Genomic DNA, 20,897 nt, shown 5'->3' with positions numbered 1-20,897 from the left:
TAAAGTCCTCTATGATTTGAGATCTCATTCTGGGTGCTCTGGTAAAGCACCTCTTAATTCTCCCAGAGTTACAGATACATGGTGACCAATAAGTCTTGGAAAAAGGGAATCACCAGCTAATTATAAGTGGGAACTTGATTGTTCCTCAAGAAATGAGGAATTACAGATGGGACAGTAATTCAGGTCCTAATTTCTCACGGTTATTCCTCTTTTATCGAGCAATTCCAGGAGAATTCTCTGCTGGGCTTGTGATGTTCCCACAGCATTTGTAGTCGTAATGGGGCTGGTAACTCCAAATACTTGCCTCATGGGATTTAAGAGTATTCTCGTGTTGGGCCACATATCCACGCATATGCTCCACCGGCATTGCTGATGGGCCATTTTGGTGACCGCTCTTGAGGAAACGTTAGGATAAGTATGTACTCTTTTCTGCTTATTTTGGTAACTCTTTTACACATGAAAGAAAATGCCTCTGTTGCAGAGCCGCAATTCACACAGATGGATCATAGTGTATTTTTAATGTGTTCTTTCATGCATACCATCAACGTGGGTTATCTGTTAAAATATCGAGGTTAATATAATCAAGTAGCACATATATCGACTCTAGACTATTGACCACCAACATATAATCAAGGTAAGCATACATACAGAGAAGTACAGATTTGCCATTCTGAACTCCACATCTACTTATTTTGATAATAGATTAGAAGTTAATATTGGGAAGTGTATATGAGTGTAGCTCAGTATTAAAAACTCAATATTTTGATGAAACACCTCTCTAAGAAAAGTGATTGGATTTCTGCAGGGGTACCTTCAACAGTACAGGTACTGATGTTGAGTGACAGTATTATGGGTTTTAGGTTTTCTGTAGTGTGCACATCTGTTGGCTGCCCGTGTAAATTGATTGGACAATATTTTTGCTGCTGTTTCTGTATGGCAATGCTCAACTTTGCAGGCAGAGATTCCCTGCAATATGAAGCATGAGGCACGTAAGGAATGTATACATGGTTTGGAATTTTGCAACTAAATGTTGGGCTGAAGGGCTCTGAATTGTTCAGCTGCCAAGATGTTCACAGTGGCTGCTATGTAGATGATGCCATCCATGTCCACTTCTTGGTTCATCAGGAATCATTTGGGTGTATTGATCTTGAAGGTCCTTTGAGCTTCAATGAAAGGACATGCACTCTTTTATTTCTTGTTCTTCATTTTGGCATTGTTGGTTTAGTAGAAGCATTGGAAAATATATTGGGATATTCTCTGAACTCTAGAGGGATTTACATTTTCATCTGACCTAAGGTGATATTGAGGTAGAGATGCAGGCTGTGTACAAACTGTGTTTTGTAGTACTCACATAGTAAAACATGCTATTCACAAACCACTCGGGGGAGGTCTCACCTCAACCTCTCCGATCTTTTCTCTGTGGAGATCTTTGTCCCACCTGCGGAGATCTCTACACACTTATGAAATATGACAATATTTTTCCATTTTTAAAGTCTTATTGAATATCCCAAATAGTGAAATATTTTATTAAATTTTGTGTAACGTTCTAAATAATATTTCTTTATCCACCAATATGTGCATATTTAGAAACAAACTCTGCAGAATTATATGTCAAGGGGAAACATCTTTAATAATTTTCTTAAAAACAAATCCCATTAATATTCAGACAAGGCTAATGCGTTAACCCTTTCGGGGCTTATGACGGAATGGTTCCTTCAAAAACGCAGGTGCCACCTTGCAAAACCAAGTTGTTTGTGATAGATAGGGGCAGCTGCGTTTTTAGTCCCGGGCTCGTGGCCATCTAGGGAAACATTCCAAACCCAGACATTTCTGTAAACTAGATACCCTAATTAGTCCAGAGAGGTGTGGCTTGCATGGATACCCCACACATTTTCCTCCCCTGAATCCCCTCCAAACCTCAAATTTAGCTGAAAAATCATAGTTTCCTTGCATTTCTGCCAGGGATCACCGCACAGGCATAAATGTCCTACCACCCAGCATTCCCCTTGGTCTCCCAAAAAAACCTTATACCTCACTTGTGTGTGTGGCTAATGCAGAGTCAGCCTAAAAGCGCATATAAAATAAAAATAAAGTGCTTAGAACTCGCTGTGCTATCCCCTCAACCCCTATGTTTTTGGCCATTCCGAGTCACAGGCCCTTGGCCCACCCAAACAAGTGAGGCATCATTTTACTCAGGAGATAGAGGGAAACGCTGGGAGGTAGGTATTTTGTGCCAGCACGGTAATCCCAGACATAAATGTGAGGAAAATGTGATTTTTTTTGTAGATAAATGTGAAGTTTTCAGGGGAATATGGGTAAGAAAAAGTTGGGTGATCTATGCAAGCCACACCTGCCTGGTCTCCCCGGGTATCTAGTTTTCAAAAATGTCTGGGATTGATAGGTTTCCGTTGATGGCTGCCGAATTCTGTACCTAAAACGCAGGTGCCCCCTTGTAAAACCAGGTTGCTTTGTGGTAGATAGGGGGCACCTGTGTTTCTGGTCCCAGGCTCGGCGGCCCTCTAGGGAAACCTATCAAATTCACCCATTTCTGAAAACTAGACACCCGGGGGAATCCAGGGCGGTGTGACTTGCTTGGACCCCCCACATTTTTCCAGTGCAAACCTCAAATTTAGCTGAAAAAAATCACTTTTTCCTCACATTTCTGTGTGGGAAAGTTGTGGGATCAGCAGGCTGACACAAATTTCCTACCACCCAGTGTCCACGCAGGTCTCTCAATAAAAATGATACCTCACTTGTATGGGTGGGCCAAGTAGCCATGGCAGGGAAAGGCCTAAAATGTATTGTGGGGACATCAAAATGATCTATCGCCAAACAATCTGGTTTTGCAAGGGGGGCACCTGCGTTTTTGGTCCTGGGCTAGGAGGCCATCTAGGGAAACATACCAAACCCATACATTTCTGAAAGCTAGACACCCGGGGGAGACCAGGGAGGTGTGATTTGTGTTGGTCACCCAATGTTTTCCTACCCAGAACCCCCTGCAAACCTCAAATTTAGCTAACAAATCATATTTTGCTCACATTTCTGTCTGGGATCACAACGCCAGCACAAATGTCCTACCACTCAGCGCTACCCTTAGTCTCCCGAGTCAAATGACACCTCACTTGTGTGGTGTAGGTAAGATACCCCTCTAGCAGTCCACAGCCCTACAGCAGGGTGCACTATATCTCCTGGGAAGGCATATCTGTATGAGCAGATATGCCCCTGAAATATCCTTGTCGATTCCTAGATATTGTAAATGACCAGGGAAGCCATATTAAGTACATGGGCTGGACGCTCGTCATTACGAGTTTCCCAGCTTCATGATGGCTTCACTGAGATACAGGATGTTTGATACCAGACATCTCAGCATGATGGAGCTGCACTGATCAAGCGGACTTGGAGCCATTACCACACGGCAGGCACCCCACTGCGGCCTCTCTGCCACACCCCTGGGAACAACAGCGACAGAGTGACTGCTACGCGCCGACACCTCTGCCCTGTGCCATCGAGGCGTTTGCTGTGGTGAGGCTGTGAGAGGGACTACTCGGCCACTTGAGGGCACCCCCGTTCAGCTACTACCGGCCTCGCACGCCTGAATATCCACAAGTGGACACTAATAGCTATACTGTGACTGCGGGACTGTGAACACTGCGGAGCATCACTACCATTGTCATCACACAGGGCCTACGCTGTGCTTGCGGCTACCGAACTCCCGAGACACTGCATACTAGCTGCCTGAACCTGCGACTCGCACAGTCCCACCATACACTGGCCCTGCACACTCGCTGTGCCTAGCCCATGTCTGGAGGGGTGAAGACGCGGACCGGCACCGGAGGCACGTCGAACAAAGGGAAGCTCCCCAAGGCGGCGTCTAAAATGGATGCGGAGCAGGTGACGTCCAAACTGGACCATGTTCTGGCCGTTATGGAGCGGCTGGAGGAATCCCTCCAACAGACTCGCACCTCCATGGTGTCCAAGATAGACAGCGTGGCGATAGACTTGACCCACCTCAGAGCCGACCATAAGAAACTACAAGACCGCACCTCGACCCTGGAGGCGACGGTGTCAACGCTGGAACCTACTGTCAGCCAGACGGACAGACATGTCCGAGATCTACTCAACCGGGTGGAATTTTTGGAGGAGCGAGCTGAGGACGCGGAAGGATGAGCACGGAGGAGTAACATCCGCTTGGTGGGTGTTCCAAAGAAATGGGAGGGGATGGATCAAGTTGGAAGAGTTGAAGCCTGGATACAAGACCTGCTACCGGAGGGAACACTGTCGCCCCATTTTGTGGTAGAACGAGCTCACGGGGTACCCACACGGCCCCTACCCACAGGCTCCAATCCCAGACCCCTAATATTCCAAGTCCTCAACTACAGGGACCATGACACGATCCTGCGAGAATCCAGAAAACTTGGCGACGTCCGGATAGATAATGCCACAGTGATGTTTTTCCCTGACTACACTGTGCAAGTTCAAAGACAACGTCACTCTTTCTTGGCAGTGAAGAGACGACTACGCCAAGAGAACCTCAAATATTCATTGCTTTTCCCTGCTAAGCTGCGAGTGATAGCACAAGACAAGAGACACTTCTTCACCAGCCCGGATAAGGTTGAGGCCTGGCTGGACAGGGGCGTGACTGAGATGCCTCGGAGAGCACGGGGAACCACCACGACTTCACGAGCCCGGGGTTCCAGGCGGCGCCGTAGGCGCAGAACTCCTACCCCTCCTCGCACCCAGGAAACACCTACACGCTCCCCACCAGCGGATCTAATATTACAGGAACAGCAAGATGCGCTACGCAGGGTCACGGAGATCAGCAGCTCCCCGACCCCGTCCATTGCCCCGAATGCTAGCCCGACCACGTTTCCAAGCGATGATGAGGCAATCTATGGCCTACCGGACTCCCAACACTCCACGGACCCTCCGGACGTCACACCTCAGACTGTGGATCTCCTTGGCTGAGGTGACCCACAAGCCTTGCTTCCTTGCAGCACTGAAGTAGTACAGTGCGACTGGCATTGTTTTGTTTAACTCTGGAGTCGGCGACCTCCGACGCCACCTACTACAGGTATTTCCTGACCACAGGAGCTGAGCGACGCAGTGACACAGTGAGTAACGCCTCATTACGCACCTGCGACCCTATCCTCCGCCCTGCCGTGCTCGGCACAACTGCTGTGACTACACACGCACCAAAGACCTTTTAATTGATCCCCCCTGGGAGCAAGAACTCCTCACGGGCTCTGAACCTGCATCCTGTCATCCCGTGTCCCCCCCCTAACTCATAACTTGCAATGTCAGGGGCGGGTGAAACCCGGGGGCTGCTTATCTGGCACGGTCTCTCTTCTTTGGCCCGGGAGAGGCGACACTCCTTTTGTGGGCATTATTGTTCTTCGGACTTTGACTGCGAAACCTAATCGCCACCCCCCTAGAACTGTATAGTTTACTATAGCTCATTTGAGAGTTTGGACGGCGACATGTTGTCTAGCCGACCTTTTGGTATTACCTACAATGTTGCCTTTTCTTGGTCCTGTGTACCCCCCCCCCCCCCTTTTTTTTCTTTTCTTTTCCTTATGCACCTGAGGGAAAGCTTCGGAACTGTGATGATGTCTGGTTGTGGACTGAGGACAGGGGTGGAGACGGGGGGCTCACAGGGTGCTCAACCTGCGGAGCTCGACCGAACTGGTGGGAAGGGGACCTACACGAGTGGTAAATATGGCTGAAATCAAGATTTGTACCTGGAATGTCAGGGGAATACACACACCAGCTAGGCGCTATCAGATATATTCCTATCTTACGCGTCACAAAATCAATATAGCACTGCTCCAGGAAACACATCTAAACACTGTGGAGGTGCGCGCTTTGCACCGTAGGTGGCGTGGGCAGCTCTATGCCACACACTACTCTTCGTACGCACGGGGCGCACTGTTGTGGGTTCGACCTGGGACCCCCTGGGTGGTTATGGACACGCACATAGACCCCGAGGGTCGATACGTGGCGGCCCGGGGCAGGCTCGACGGGCAGCAGGTGGCACTGGTCTCTTTGTACTCCCCAAACACGGACCAGAGCAGCTTTTTCGTGCGCCTCTCTGGGACACTGGCGTCCTGGCACACAGCCCCATGGATACTGGGAGGTGACTACAACTGCGTATTAGACACAACACTCGATCGCTCCTTCCCACCCCCAACCAACACGCCGACACATGGCACCACGAAAGCGCTGCTAGGCTGGGCTGCGCAGTGGGATCTACATGATGCCTGGCGAGTTCACAACCCCGCAGCACGAGTGTACTCCTACCACTCTGGCGCACACAACCTACACGTACGCCTAGACAGGTTCATGGTGTCCACCGACCTCCTCCCACTTGTCACTGACACACTACATGGGACGTACACATTCGGACCACAACCCACACTTCCTGACCATTGCTTGGGAACGCCCACACCCACCCATCCCCACCTGGCGACTCCTACCAGCGCTGCTACTGGATGCACCCTTCCGCGACTCCCTACTCACGCAGACGGCCCAATACTTTGAGGAAAATACGAACACGGCGTCCTTTCCCCAGATTGAATGGGACGCCTTCAAAGTAGTGATTCGGGGGCCACTGCCTAGGTACACAGAGGCACATGCAGCGCCAACTAGAAGGCGACTTAACACGATTGGAGACCGGCCTGCTCGATAGAGAGCAAGATGCGGTGGGTGGCGCGGCTGACCCACTGACAGAGGCGCAAGCGGAACATACGCGCCTCTTGGAGAGGCTGCGCGTTCTTAACTACGCAGCTCACTCGGCACGTACACACCACCTGAGTGATAGGCCTGGCAAATTACTGGCGTGGTTGATTTCGCGGGAGGACCAGGCGGCCCCGGTGGCGGCGATACACGTGGATGGGACGGGCCTACAGTACTCGCAACGCCACATCCACGAAGCATTTACGGCACACTACAACGCTTTGTATCACTCCAGGCTCCGCGACCCCCACCCAGATATAGCTGGGTACCTATCCCCACTCCGGATGCCACAATTGACTATTGCACAACAGGATGAGCTTGGAGCTTCACTCACATCTGGAGAACTCCGTGACGCCATCTTTAATTTATCTAACGGCAAAACCCCTGGCCCGGATGGGTTACCGGCCGAGTTTTACAAGGCTGGCTCAGATATTCACGTGCCGAAGCTTCTAAAGATGTACACCGCAACCGCGGAGGACTCCACTCTTCCTCCCACACTGAACAAAGCCAACTTGATATCCATACCCAAACCTGGTAGGGATACTACGCGACTGGGCTCTTATTGCCCCTTGGCCCTCCTGAACACGGACTATAAAATACTAGCTTCCACACTAGCCCGAAGACTGGCACCCCTGGTCCCCCATCTGGTACACCGTGATCAGAATGGATTTGTGCCCACACTCCACACCTCACATAATATACGTCGTCTGTTCCGTTTTCAGAAATACGCTGTACAACATTGGCCTCGCGCGGGGTGCCTAGTATTAGACCTGGAGAAGGCGTTCGATTCTGTTGAGTGGCCGTACCTGGGGGCGGTGTTGCGGAGGTATGACCTGGGAAGCGGCTATGAGGCCATGGTGGACCTGCTCTACCATGAACCAACAGTCCGAGTCCGCACTGGTAAACTGCTCTCTGACGCCATCCGTGTACGCAGAGGCACCAGACAGGGCTGCCCCCTGTCGCCACTGCTGTTCTCCTTAGCTATGGAGCCCCTGGCCACAATTCTCCGGTCACGGGGGGATGAGTGGGGGATCCCAATGGCGGACGGTCTCCATGTGGTCTCGCTATATGCGGACGACCTGCTCCTATACGTCAGGGATCTGACGGCAGTCCCAGATTCTCTCACTGACATTTTCCAAGTTTTTGAGGAAATGTCGGGTCTACGGGTCAATTGGTCCAAATCTGGAGCTTACTCCTTCAGCCCGGATACACCTAAGGCAGACATCCGCCTCGGCGGAGCACGGCTGCAATGGTACCCCACCACATTCCGCTATCTGGGAATCCGCATATACCGGAATCCAGCAGATATCCTAGAAGGAAACCTGATGAGAGCGATTTCTTCTATCCGCGCCCAGATTGGCTTTTGGAAGACCCTACCCCTAAACGTACCTAGTCGTGTGGCACTGGCCAAGATGATAGTACTACCACGGCTATTGTACTACTTCTCCAATATTCCGACTTATGTCCCCACTAAAGTATTTCGGGACATTGAGGTGCTACTTCGTGGGCTCATTTGGAACACGGGCCGGCCACGCGTAGCGTTGACCAAATTATATATGCCTACTGCCTCAGGAGGCCTGGCGGTTCCCAACATGGAATTGTACTACCTGGCGGCACAGCTGCAGTGGGTGTCGGGATGGCTTAGTGGTAAAAATCTAGAAGACACTGCCTCGGATGTCACAGTTTGGACCCAGACGCAAATCTGCACATTGTTCCATCCCCTGGCTCGACCCCCTTGCCCTTCTCAGCTGCACCTAGTGGTGGCACGCAAGTGCTTCCTCCGCTGCTTGCGACTCACTAGAACTACAATGCCATATGCTCCGATACTCCCTCTCCAGGGCACCCGACAGGGGCATTGACGGAGACCCAGCTGATCAGTTGGACACGGACGGGAGTGGAGACACTGGGTGACCTTTACGCCGACGGCGAGCTACTCTCTTTTGAGGACCTCGCCGCCAACACAGACCTTCCAGCCGGGCAGTTCCTACTGCATGCAGCAATAGTACGCACACTGACCATCCCCTGGGGAGATATCTCAGAGGAACCACTGATGCACCAATTCATGCAATATTTACATGTCATGGGCAACGGCTCTCATGTAGTACACTGGCTGGCGCAGGCCCTCCTGGCACATACACAACCTTCTCTCTTGCTATTGAGGGAGAGATGGGCAGCCGATAGAGGCGGAGACTGAACAGATAAGGAGTGGGAGAGAATACTGCTGGGGCCGACCAATATTCCACGCAACCCCCGCTTTAAGCTCATTCAACTTTACATTCTACATCGGGCCTATCTCACGCCTGACAAAATTAACAGATACTTCTCCCTTACAGACACTGCCTGCCAGCGCTGTTCCCTAGTGGGAGCGGATCTCCTGCATATGCTCTGGCACTGCCCCAATATTCAATCGTACAGGGAAGAGGTCACAACAACACTCACACAATGCACTGACGAACATGTGCCGCGCACATGGGAAGCCTGTATACTGGGACTTTACAAACGCACGAAGTTGAACAAGGTGCCGGCACGGTTCTGGGATATGGGTATCATTACGGCCAAATGCCTACTTACTAAACATTGGAAGGACGCTACTCCCCCACACACCCGACACTGGCACTCATCCTTCATTACTTGGGCACGGGCGGAGAGTGCAGTGCTCCGCCGGGAGGAAACAGCGGGCCTCCGGAAGTTTCCTATCGCGCAGACCTGGGACGCTCTCCTCAACTCCTTTCAGCACGCTTGCCAGGAACATGAGGCGACCTGAGATGGCATGACCTGCTGCTACCACGCTGACACGAGGTGCTGCAGGACATCACGACCCTCGACTCCTTCCCCCTCCCCCCCTTCTTTTCTGGATAACGATGCACCCATGCCATAGCTAGCGCTATTACTTTTCGCTCACCCGCTATGGACACATACGGACTGCATTGCACCCACACCCATGTGCTCACTCCCCCCTGATCACTCTTGACGCATGCCCCACCACCAATGACGGTTCGCTGCCCTCCCCCCCGAGACCACTAACTACAGACCTCTCATCACATACCACGCTGACAACACTGCCGCTTTTCCATTCCCGCCCCGCTGTTATTCCACTGTTACGTTTATACCTGCCTTTGTTTACGCATCGGTCATGTTCCCCGACCGAACCCTATATTGCTGTAGACAACGACATTCCACATGCAGTGATGCTGCTACGGGACAACACACGCCTGACGGCATGATACACTCCCGACGTGACACCACCAGGTCATCCCCTGCACATGCGCACTGCAAATTGCGGCGGGGACGGTTCCCCCTCCCTGACACTGATAAACCAAGCACGAGAGCAACCTCTCGCCTCTGCTGTGTGCACTCACACGGCTATCACTGAAGGACGCCATGGGTATTAGGCTGTCGAATATCTCAGTCTTGACCGTAATGGACGTGCTCTGCCGTCACCGATGAGACGAGCTCACTTCCCTGCGTTAGTGAGCTATACTAATATACACCTGCTCACTTCATGGCGACTTCACACACACAGAATCTTCAATCCTTCGGTCACCTATCCACCCAATATCTAGCAATTCCTCCTGTCGCTACACACTCTTTGTGGATATAGGTTGTTGCCCAGATGTTACAAATGTCGTAGACGCGCTGACGTGCCTACCTGACTGATTGTAGAAAATGGGAAAATCTATAGACCTGTTTACTAATCGTGCTATGTGTTATATTATGTCCGCATGTTTTACTTATGTTACGCCGCCGGACCCCCGGGTTGTCGGCTGAATGGCTGTGTCATCTTGCCCAATACCTCATGTTTACCAACCATCGCAGCCGGCCCCAGTGGGTTGTAGGCTACATGCTGTGTGAATGTGAGACGGACTGTCTGGAGCAATAAAGGTCTTTAAAAAAAAAAAAAAATGATGTACCTGCACTGATTCCAGCGTCAGATTAATTCAAATGTGCGCTCAGACGACCCCTTACAGAGGTCCCCTGAAACCTACCAACCCTTATTGTGCTCTCTGCCTGGCCAAAGCCAGCCTGCTACCACCAGACCGTGTTATGACCTCATGGGGAGAGTGCCTCCGCACACTGAGGTCGAGATCAATGCCTTTCCTGGGTGGCGATGTTCACACCTCCCCTGGTCAGGAAGAGCTCCCCATGGCGGGGAGTTTCAAAGGCCTTGCCGCCTTCGTAATGCAATCCCAGCCTTTCCTATAAGAAGGGACAAAATGTGTGCTACCACTAATAGCTTTTTGTTGGAACAAATATTGGTTGACCCATTTGTAGATTTCATACTTACAGGGGATTTTAATCTAAATCTTCTAATACCATTTACCAGAGATGACATCACACAGTCACAAGATCATCAATGGGCTATCGCCACCAGGCACTAGAAAAAGAGAAAATCCTGTCGAAGAAAAATAGGAACACAATTTGTAAAGGACATAGAAGCAATGGGACTACGATTACTAAATGGGAGATTTATGTTAAATTCACCACCAGCGTTTACTTTCCAGTCCTATCATGCAAAGACAAGGATTGATTATACGATTGCATCACTTAATATTTTTAGTAATATTTCCTCGTACCAATTGAAGAAGGTTCCAGATAGTGATCATAGTCAACAGATAATCATTACAAATGTTATGACTAAAAATCATCAAACGTACCAGACCATGCCTGGTCAGACGGGAACGATCAATTACAGGAAACTAATCTGGACGGTACATAACAAAGAAGAGACTAATAAATTGGTGCAAGAACTCATTAAAATAGTTTTAAAGATAAGAGCATGACTTCACCAATTAAACAATGGGTAAACTTTACTTGTGAACTTGTCAAACCTCAGGTTTCTATATCTGAAGTTAAGAAGAAGGAAATTACACAAGGATAGAAAAGGAAATCATATATTAATCTACCTCACACAATAAAAAAATTAAAAGTACTCGCAATAACTTAAGACGACAGGTTATAAATTTTCCGCATGCTTTGTTGTCAACCAAACTAAAAACCTTAAATCAGAATTTGACGAAATTGATATGGAATGAAAGAAACCTTGCTAAGCAAGATTGTTGGTCAAAGCTTTTCTACAAAGGCAATCGAACAAATTCAAGGGAATTTTGGAAAACAATAAATGGCTTAGTGAGACCAAATAACTTAGTGGTGTCATCTACTCTATCGGAAAAAGAATGCTTGCAGCATTGTGATTGGCTTAGGGGAGGGAGCCTGGCTGCCTGCTTCTGATCCCTGTTCCTGCCGGAGGAGCAGGAGCAGAGAAGACACGGGACCCGGTCGACGGAAAGGTAAGTTTAATTATTCTTTTTATTATTAAATTAACCCCCGTGTGAACTCTCCCAGGCGATCTCCAGCCTCCCACCCCTGAGCCATGCCAGCCAATACTGTCTTCAACAGTGACTGCTTTAATCAAGATTCATGCAGTATTCGCTCGTCATATTGCAGACCTCCCTTTAGGCTTCAGCACATAAGACCCTGGAGGGGTATTCCCTCCCAAACATTCCACTGCAGGAGTGTTCTGTACTTTAGGAGTAATACCGCTATAAAAGAAATTGAATAAGAAAATAAATTAGTGAATGGTAGTTACATCATTAGTGTAAATACTCATTCAGACTTACATTTGATATTCGTACAGTGCATGCACATATCTTATATACAGGTGATGAACAAAGTAAAAAACTTGCCTTTAAATCCTTGTGTGGGGATAACAAGCGAAGTGTCTTTATTTCCATCCATTGCATAAGTATCTAGGTGTTAGGCTCCAGATAACACTGACCCAGGATGGGATTCCTACAAAAGAAGGGCTCACGACCCTTTAATTGAGGCATTTGTTTTGAGTCCAGATGGAAGTTAGAATAAGAAACCCCCTTAAAGGTTGCTGTTCTGAAAGTAAAGTAGTCAATGTGTGGTTGTTGCCGAAAGAGTCCTGGTGTCAGCAAATTACACTCGGTCAAATTCAGCTTGGTTCACCAATGGTGCCCCTGATTCCAGATCCAGCTCAATAATAGCTGCCTGATACCCCCCATTTCTTGCACTGATTACATATAATACGTATAGAAGGAGAAAGTTGGAAACTCGTGTTAAGGAGGCAAGAGATGACGTGATGTACTGAAATGGAGAATTTCAGAAAGATGTGGGGATAAATCGGGTCCTACAAGCCTGACCTCACCCTGCCCAGATGGGTTTGCAAAACTGGTCATGACCCAGCATCCTGGTCCAAACGTGTAGTGCTGCTTTTACTTGTGATTGACATATTTGTGACTGTCGATCTGTGTGCTCTGCGGAGAGGCCAAGGATTGCATGTGCAATTAGCCTGAACTCCTTAATGACCTACTGGCAGGCACTGTGAGAAACTCATACTGCTTTCAGCCTTAGGGCTCTCGGTCATGTCCATCACACAATGTGAACTCACGCAGACACCAGGAGGCACCTCCGTTCACAGTAAATACTATTCTATAGTCACAGGTTGCATGAAAATTAATCTACAGAAATATCATCTGGAAAAATAAGATATTCTTATGGATGCGTAAAGCACGTGAAATGTAAACAGGGACTGCTTTGCCGACATGGATTACCTTAGGGTTTTTACAGTCATTATTGAGAAATTGATCAAGGCTCTTGACTTTAAAGTTAAGAACATGAAAATAGGTAGCCATTTTTAAGTCAGTGTTAGGACCCGCCTCACGTAAAGTCCATTTTGGGCGATGGGTACAAAGCAGCTGCACAGGGAAATGGGGTCGACCCCAAGCAAACACATCTGCTTCATGCCAAGCTTTAGTCTAGTTTTTGCTGTAACACAAAGGCAACAGCAGTTGTGTTGTATTACTTTCAGTGCCAGATTATGTGGTCTTGCAGAAGGACTTTGGAGTGGAGGGCAGAGAAGGGAATTGGTCAGAGTATGTCACTGTCTCTTTTCTGGCCTCTTCAGAACATTTTAACTGAAGGGTGTGAGCCCTTCATCCTACTGTGGTAACCCTTGCAGCTGTCAAACAGGACTATTCTCCTAGCCTTTTAAGTTTACACCCCGTCACTTCATATTTAAGCACACTTCTTACTAATCTACCAAACTATTTATTTCTATTGTGTCCCATACTGTCAAATATCTTCAGGCAAATCGATATAATGCAAACCTTGCTAGACAAGTCCTACTGGAATTACTTTAACACAAGGGCTGTTTTATAAAACATATATCATTGTCATACATGCCAACATTTTAAAGAGTAAAATGGAAGATATTTTTTAAATGACCCGGATGCAATTTCATTCAGAAGACAGCCAAAATGAAACCAAATTTGGCTTAAGAAATCACGAGACTCCCGCCTGAATCGGGACTATTGGCATTTATGCATCGCGTGGTGTTCTGCAAGATCCATTCTATGTTCTGTTTTGGAGCCACATTGCTGAAATAGCTATGATGTTCCAGTTCCTAAATTGAATTAAGGGTGATTGTAATCTGCTCTCGTAGAGTTACTTAGTTAATGCCAGGCGGAGTGGGGATTTGTGGTTACAGAAGTGCCGCTTTATATGGTCACAGTGGGGACTGATCTTTAAAACTGGGGGTTTTAACCGAATTTGTGCATGATTGCAGAAGTCCATTGGAGTCCATTTTACCTCCTCCAACTATATGTATAGTGAATAGACTTTAGGATTATTCTTAAAATTGATATTTTAAAGCAATTTCTTTGCTCCATAACATATTTATTTTAGCTTTACATCTAGCCAAGTTAGTTTGCAAAGCTACAATATTATTACCAGCTGCTATCCCACCTGCCATATTCTCTTCAGCTATTTTAAGTTCGTTATATAGCTCCTGCACTGCCAGTTTGGCCTGTTTTTGCTTATATAATCCATAGCTCATAACTTCTCCTCTAAAGCCAGCTTTGAATGTGTCCCAGACAACCCCCATTCCGTAGAATGTCGATTGATTTAAAATAAATCTTTTATCCTAACCTTCATATGCTCAAGAAAAGCGTTATCCAGAAGATGTTTTCATCCCTTCTTTCTCCCTTTGCTATTGTTTTTCCACCTGTGTCTTCCTTCTCTTAACCTCCGTTACTGCCTGCTGATGAATAAAAATAAGGCGGTACAAAAGGGGGTGGTGATGGACGGAGCATCTGAAGCAATCAAACTCTCACACCCAGTCAACAGATCTGGGTTTAATCCATCACCGTTCTTTAGCCCACTCTGCCACCCCAGTTCAGACATGGCCATATGCAAATCAGTCTGACCCTGTGCCTCATGGGAACAGTCCAGCCCGAACTGCCAAACCATGCCTTCCCTGGACCGGATTCAAGCTTCCTAGGACCGGTTTCTGGCATTACAGCCGTCTTCAGCCAGGCTTGCTTGAATCCAGTGGCAAAGTGAGCAAGGGACTCACGTCTGAGCATACCCTGCCAACTTATGCCGAACAAAGCGGTACAAAAGGGGTGGTGATGGACGGAGCATCTGAACCAATCAAACACTCACACCCAGTCAACAGATCTGGGTTTAATCCATCACCGTTCTTTAGCCCACTCTGCCACCCCAGTTCAGACATGGCCATATGCAAATCAGTCTGACCCTGTGCCTCATGGGAACAGTCCAGCCCGAACTGCCAAGCCATGCCTTCCCTGGTCCGGATTCAAGCTTCCTAGGAGCGGTTTCTGGCATTACAGTAATTGATAAATAAAAATAAGTCCTAGTCCCCAAAAAAGGAGTGCCGATGGACCAGGTTCAATTTAAGCACTGGCTGTAGAAGGTGATTTGACTTGGCCATGGCTACACAGGTCCCAGTATTCTTATGCTCTCGCCCATGCCAGCAAAAACACACTGAACTAAATTTACAAAACTCAAAGCAGGAAATAGGGAAATGAATTGTTTTTGCAATTTAAAATTAAACTTGAAAATGCAAAAACCTCATTCTCTTTAGGAAATCTGCCCCCTTGTGGCTTATCTTTAACCTGTAAATATTTGCGATTCCATTTTTGGAAACGTTGGTTTACTTGTTTTTTATTCATTTTTTGCAGTTTTACATAGCGTGAACCACAAACGCGCTGTACCTAAGCATCCGATTATTTTACATTTAATGTAGGCACTGTGAGTTTACTTGTTTTGCTCAGAATCACACAGGCTGTTGAACCAATGCCAAGATTTGAAGTCGGTTTCTTTGTTCCAAGGTCAGGTGCTCTAGGCACAGGGCCAAATCTCCTACAAATCACGCTGTTGTAATTGGCTGTGGTATTTCTGCGTGGCACATGCTGGCCCTTCTCTCCTAGCACAGCTGTCCCTGAGTAATTTACTGGGAGACGAAAAGCTGATTTGCTTAGAAGTAAGGGGCAGATTTACAAGCCCCTTGCGCCACTTTTGCGTAATTTATAACATGGAAAAAATGACACAAAAGTGGCGCAAGTGGCTTGTAAATCTGCCCCTAACTGCCCAGTTATGAGAATAGCGCTTTATGAGAAATGTGGCCGCTTAGTCTAGTCCGTGTGCAAAGAAGGAGTATGTTGAAGCCACTTGCGCTGAGTGCCCTACAGAGAGGAAAAGGCTGTCGTCCATCACTGAGAGCTGGCGCTAACTGGATTTAGGCTGTGCATATGGGGAAAATGCATTTTATGGCAGTAAACTATGATTCCTGACAAGCCATGAACTCTCTAGAGCAGTGATCCTTAGCTGTTTTGACTTCTGTCGACCCTCACTTAATCATTACTGGATCCCGGGGACCCCCACAGAATCATTTTTGGAATCTGGGATCCCTCACTGAGTCATTACTGGAAGCTGAGGACTTCGCCCTAAGCGTTTTCGATGATTTGAACCTGAAAACGATACATATGAAATACAAAAACATGCATTATACAAACCAATACACAAATGATAAAATATTTTATTTAATTCACAAATTTAAAAAATATGAATAATTCTATATTCTGTTTAATGCACTTGCACAGCTCCCACACAGCAATCTGAGGACACTTAGGGCCAGATGTAGGTCGGTCGGTAACGGCCGAAAATCGGTCTTTTCGGCCGTTACCGACCGGTATTCCAGAAATGGTATGTAGGGCCCTTAATTTTACAGAATCGATAAATTTACCGCTCGGTAAATTTACCGATTCTGTAAAATACCGAATTGGTATTTTTACCGATTCGGTAAATTTGAGATGTAGGTGGGACTCTTCTGTGTCCCACAAGCCTTACAAAATCGGTATTTTACCATCAAATCCAATTTGATGGTAAAATACCGATTCCGGTGTGCATGCACATGTGTGCATGCACACCTCTGCCATATGACAGGCAGACCTGCCCTTGGGGCATGTATGCCTGCCACATGGCACCCGAGCCTGTTTTGGGGGGGCCAGAGGGTGTCAAAGTGACACCCCTGCACCCTTGCTAAAATCGGTAATTACCGATTCTGTAATTACAGAATCGGTATTGCCCATTGATTCCTATGAGCTTCACAGCCCATAGGAATAAATAGGAAATACCGATTCGGTATTTCCAGATTCGGTAAATACCGAATCTTAAAGATTCGGTATTTACACATCTGGAAATACCTACATCTCCCCCCTTCATATTTACCACTTCTTAAATACCGAATCGGTAAAATTCGGTATTTAAGAAGTGGTAAAAAAGAATTACCTACATCGGGCCCTTAAGGGCCAGATGTAGGTAAAATTATTTTACCACCTCTTAAATACCGAATCATACCGATTCGGTATTTAAGAGGTGGTAAAATATAAGTACCGAGATGTAGGTAAATACAGATGTGCATTTACCGAATCGGTAAAATTCGGTATTTACCGATTCGGTAAATACCGACCGGTAAATGCCCATTCATTCCTATGGGCTTTGAAGCCCATAGGAATGATTGGGCATTTACCGGTCGGTATTTACCGAATCGGTAATTACCGATTTTCACAAGGGTGCAGGGGGTGTCACTTTGACACCCTCTAGCACCCCCAAAACGGGTTCAGGTGCCATGTGGCAGGCATACCTGCCCTAAGGGCAGGTCTGCCTGTCATATGCCATAGGTGTGCATGCACACATGTGCATGCACACCTGAATCGGTATTTTACCATCAACTTGTATTTGATGGTAAAATACCGATTTTGTAGGGCTTGTGGGACTCAGAAGAGTCCCACCTACATCTCGATTTTACCGATTCTGTAAATATACCGGTCGGTAAATTTACCGACCGGTATATTTACAGATTCGGTAAAATTACCGAAATGGCCTGTTTTCAGGCACCTACATCTCAAAAGCCAAATACCGGTCGGTAACGGCCGAATTCGGCCGTTACCGACCGGTATTTGGCTACCTACATCTGGCCCTAAATCTTTATCCTTCAATTAAAAATTCCACACATTTCCAGAGAAGTAGAAACTATCCTCATCTTCCAAAAGAGCATATAGTGACAAAGCTTCAGGTAGTTATTCTAAACATAAGAAGTGTTCATGCACACCTATTTTTGAGATATTTAAGCTTATTTGCAGCAGTTGTCATGAAAATCCAAGTTTCCTCTTGAAGTGTGGAGAATTCCTTCTACGGGGATACCACCAAGGTACATCTGTTAGCAATTACAGTTACATTTACTATTCTATTGACAAGTTACTTAAGACGTCTCTTGTATTGTAGGGCTCTTCTCCGGCCTGCAGCTGTAAAACCCTTATGGTAGTGAACCCTGTTTTTTTTTTTTTTTTTTAGAAAAGTGTAGTTTAAAATGATCTAATGGAGTATGTGTTATGTTTATAAACAAGGGCCAGTGAGTAGGTTAGAAAACAGATGGTGGGATGTCTGAGAATCCATAATCATTCTCACATCCCCTAATAAGTCAGCCTGTTTCAGCCATACACTAGTCCATCATGGGTCTTCATCTTTCACCTCAGCAAACTATGATTCTAGGATACCATCCCTATTACTGTACCTACTCCTAATAAACAATTGTCAATGTTAATATCAGTGTCAGTATTGATGTATCAATATTCAGAGGCAAGCCAACATCTAGATTACTTAGCATATTTTATCTCCTAACAATTGAGATGATAAAAGTCTTAATGCTACAAGTAATAATGTAGACAGGCAGTAGAAGATTGCGAGGCCCTGGAATGCCACAAAGCTTTTTAAATGACCTCTTCTATACCAGTTGGAGAGTTTTTCTGGAGAGTAGGTACCAGAACACTGAGAACTAGATCCTGTCTGACAAAAATATTGTTCCCAAAATATCATGAATACAAAGATTGCCCAGTGGAGTTAGTAAAAAAAAAAATCTACACCCAGTGGGATATAGTAGTAAATTATATTTAGGACATTATATTGTCAACAATATTCTGACATACATCCTACTGGAGACCAGGACCTGCTGTAGAGTAGGATGTTCCTGCTTGCCTTCCACATTTCTTGTGTCTTTTTTTTCCTTATGTGGCGGAGAGGACCTACAGAGTATACTGAGTGGCCAGGGGGTGTGTGACAGTGCCCACAGGTGGCTATTAATGGAGTGCTTTTCGTGGAAGTGGCTGCGTGTGGGTGATGAAAAAGTTCAATCAAGTGCTGGACGGTGAGTAAATCAGTCACTGACAAAAAGGTAAGAGTAGTCAAGCAGGTCAGGCTCAAAATGGTGGACTGAAGAATTGCTACACGCCCCAAAGTCTGAAGAAAGAACACGATTCTTCCTGCACGGTTCTAACCTGGGATGGATCTCCTTAGAAAAGGACAGATCTCTTTGGGAAACAGGACCTGGACAGGCTATCTGAAGGCTGCTTCAGCCAAGGTAAGCAGATTCCCTTAGGTCTCCTTGTTTGTGACAATCTTGTAGGCCAGGGCAGGTCTAGGTTTGTCAAATGCCTGCAAGCAATACAGGGCTGGTGTATGGCAGGATACTACCAGAGGGCCAACAACTTCAATGGGAGAAGGAGCTCATGGTTGGAAGCCACCTCCTTGACACGGGTGGGTGGAGGGCGCTGTCACACGCTTATGACATGGCCAAGACATAGTGAAGATCCAAGACATGCAGAGCTGTTCGTGGACCCACATCACATAAAATGAGTGTTAAACATTAAACAATGACATAGTCTCTGACTGCTAGTTAGGTGTCCATGTCAAAGTAAAGGTGAAAAAGCCCCTTGGTAAGGTGGGCCACCGCCAAGATCTGGTTGGGAGGGTGCTGGTGCCACCGTCCTGAGTGAGATCAATCAAATTAGGAAATGCTCTGTCTCATTTCACATTAGTTGAGGGCTACTAGGGCCAGATATGAATGTGAGACCTTATGTACTCCTGGATAACTGTGACCTCTGGCTGTATGCCCAGCAGCTTTTTAAAAAGGCATAGTGCCCCTCTGTAAAAGCTGATTTTGATTAATTCCAAGACGGCATTGGATGGGCCGCGCCGTAGCAGGAGCACACCAAATGTAACAATAAAGACTAGGGAGTGGTGCATAGCCTAAAATGTATGGGCGAATTTGCATGTTGTCTTCTAATACCAACTCTATTATGTGAAATGCATTAATAATGCACGCAATATTGCCACTTTCGGGGAGGGGGGGGAATCCATAGGTGAAACGTGGAGGAATTTCTCAATAAAAATGCCCTGAAGTAACAAAGACGTCTGGATGCTTTTCTCCATTCCAATGGGGATTTATATGAGATGATCTGTAATCCCTTGATAATTGCATATCCCGGATTTGGAAATATCAATGGGATTTGCTAATTTTGGTGCGAAATGACTGTACTGCAATTACCATGGACTTCAGAGGCCTAGTGTCTTCATCATTGAGAAATGTAGCATTCCTGGACCTGATAACTCCGGTGGAGGCATTGACGTGCATGGCGTGAGTAGTAAAGCGGTTTAGGAGGCCTCTAGGCGCCTTCACAGCATGCCAGCACTACCACTCCTCTTCACGTCAGGACATGTAAAGACACACCCATTTCCACATTTTTGCTGGAAAACAGTACAGCAGTAATCAGGTGGTATTTGTTTAAGGATAGACATTTTCACTGCACTACATGCCAATGCCCATCAACACATAACACAATAACAGCAGTACTCTGGGTATCATGCATGACGCCGAAACACCTATCACACAGGTCAGCATACGAGCCAGCACCCTTTCGACCAAGCACACAGAATACTTGTCCACTGGGTGCTTGGATGTTGTCATTGAAGATCGCATAGGTGAACACGCCACGAAAACCCTG

Source organism: Lissotriton helveticus, chromosome 6 (genome assembly GCF_964261635.1).
Source record: "Lissotriton helveticus chromosome 6, aLisHel1.1, whole genome shotgun sequence".
In the NCBI taxonomy this organism is placed as follows: Eukaryota; Metazoa; Chordata; class Amphibia; order Caudata; family Salamandridae; genus Lissotriton; species Lissotriton helveticus.
The sequence above is the reverse complement of the archived record's forward strand: the minus strand, read 5'-3'. Positions refer to the sequence as shown.